The sequence below is a fragment of the Lepus europaeus genome, chromosome 2 (assembly GCF_033115175.1).
Source record: "Lepus europaeus isolate LE1 chromosome 2, mLepTim1.pri, whole genome shotgun sequence".
NCBI lineage: Eukaryota > Metazoa > Chordata > Mammalia > Lagomorpha > Leporidae > Lepus > Lepus europaeus.
In genome coordinates this window covers 40801884-40804435 of record NC_084828.1, presented here as the reverse complement: position 1 = coordinate 40804435, position 2552 = coordinate 40801884, and the positions used below count along the sequence as shown (strand labels likewise).

The window sequence follows — 2552 nt, the reverse complement described above, 5'->3', positions numbered from 1 at the left end:
AAAGTAGAATTCTATCACAGACTTTGATATTAAAAAAAAATCTAATTATTTTGGGATGCCTTGGCTGTAGTACTGGCTTCACTTCTCATTACAACGTCCACCTAAAGAAAACCCTAGGAGTCAGCAGGCGATGGCTCAAGAAGTTGGTCCCTACCACCTTGATTTGAGGCTCTGTTGGTATTCCCTCTGATTCCTAGCTTTAACCTAACGCAAGCTCTGATGTAATAGACATTTGGCAGGGGTGAATCAGCAATTGGGAGATACTTCTCTGTCTGTTTCTCTTTTTCTGTGTCTCTCTGTCTTTCAAATAAATCAAATACATTTTAAAACTATATATTCTTGTTTATGGGGGTTTGTGTGCTGTACATTGTGATTTAATGCTATAACTAGTACTCAAGCAGTATTTTTTACTTTGTGTTTCTATGTGGGTGCAAACTGTTGAAATCTTTACTCAATATATACTAAGCTGATCTTCTGTATATAAAGAAAAAAATATGAACAAATGAAATAAACACAAAAGTAAATTACAAAATAACGTAAAACTCTGAATGGAAGAAAATTTATCAATTGTCATAAGTAAGAGCATTCATTTGAAAGCTTCTGATAATACTGCGATGCTGTTGTGCCTTTGACTAGTTTGTTCCGTTTGTACCAAAAGTCAAATAGGCTTCCTTTTATTTTATCAGGCTTGGTTTCTTTTTGCTAATGCCATATTTTTAAAAAAAGAAAATTAGATTGCAAAACAAATGTGATTCACCTGCTTTGTAACTTGCTCTGTTTACTGACACCTACTTGTCTGAGCTTTCAAATCATCAGCTGTTTCAGACAACCTAGAATGGGGATTGTGGATATAAGACATTCTCAATGGTTTTCTTTCCTATATTAACTGTTCTGTTTTTAGGTCAAGATTAGACTAAGTAGAAAGTTTAAATAAAGCAGGCATTAACTCTTCCTTGGTTGATATATAGGGGATATTATTAGAGAATTCAATTCTAATACTCATTACATTATTTCCTTCATTTTATTTTAAAAGGATATGCACACTATGATCCAGTGAGTGCAAAATGGCATGCCTTATAACAGAGAATGAAAATGGACTGTTTCATAACTAAGTAGAAGTTTAAGGTAACATATATTATCCCTACAGAATTAAAAATTGTGTATATATATCTTCATTCTCCATCTCTAGATATCATCAAATATAATTTTTACTTTTGATGCTTTTCCAATCATTTCATAGTAATTTCTCTCCAGGTACTTGGATTTTCTTCCCCCTTTGCTGTAATAATTATGAAAATTCTACCCCCATTTCTCCATCAACTTTTTTTCGGTAATAATAGTTTATGCCTAAATACTTTTTCTCTGATGATTATGTCTGTCCTTATAGATTGTAGCTATTAATAATTTGCTCAACTTCAAATAAAAATTTCATCTCAGATGTGGCTACATATAATCAAAATATTTTTAAAAAAAAAATAAACACCATTACAGCACCAGATAAAATTTCCCAATTATACAGCAGTGTCCAAGAAATAGATATACACAACTAATGGTGAATAGTGTAAATGATGAATTTATAATTTATAATGGTATATATAAATTTTGTTCCCATTTCCTCTTCATTCTTCCTGATTTTCCATATTCCTGGAGAATATTTTTTTCTAATCTCTCTCATTTGCAATTATCTGTATTACATTCCTTTCCCCTAAAATACCTAGAATACATATCGTTTTCTTGAGCAAATCCTTATTGATATGGTTTTTCATTCACCTCATTTAGCTTACACAGTCTAATCACTTCCTTTTATACAAGTTACTTGTCACTTAAAGTTTGTATTCTCCCCTGTCAATTTAAAGTATGAACCAGTGAGAAATATTTACACATGGTTACTCTCACAATAAAAAGAAGAAGTTAATTTAGATATGAACAATCAAGACTGGCTTAAAAACAAAACAGGGTTTCCAGGTTTTGTAATCACAAAATACCTTATACATAATCCTATTATTTGAACTGATGTGTAAAAATCTTCTTTGATGACCTAATGCACTTATATGTTTAATAAATCTATTCCATCGCTTCTTGGCCTTTTGGCTAAGATCAAGTGTAGTATCTGTTCTTATCAGTTTAATAAATCTATTCCATGGTATTTAGTTATAATCATGTTAAGGTGCCCGAAAACACTTTCCTGGATAAGGTAAATCATAATAAATGAACGTTAATGTAAGCTGGGCATAATGCCCAGAGAAGCAACTAAGTGAAAATGGGCAATAAGTTCCAAACTAGGAAAACTAAGTAAAAAAGAAATCTTAATATGAAGTAACTACAGGCATACTCACAAAAATCTTCCAATTTTAAAATAATGAAATATGATTTGTGCATTATATGGGGCCTAGCAATTATTTTAAATGAACTTTATTTTATTTTATTCTGTTTATCTTTAATATTTTAAGGGAAACAAACTTCATGTATTTCATATATACACATTTAGGACCTAGTGAACACCTGCCCTTCCTCCTCCTTCCTTTCTTATTCCCTCTGTTAATCTTTACAAT

The 2552-nt window shown here is 31.1% G+C and overlaps 1 pseudogene; it reads left to right on the top strand.

The window, feature by feature from the left end:
* Positions 1 to 2071: 2071 nt before the first annotated feature.
* On the top strand, positions 2072 to 2184 carry LOC133753100 (U2 spliceosomal RNA; annotated as a pseudogene).
* Positions 2185 to 2552: the final 368 nt, after the last annotated feature.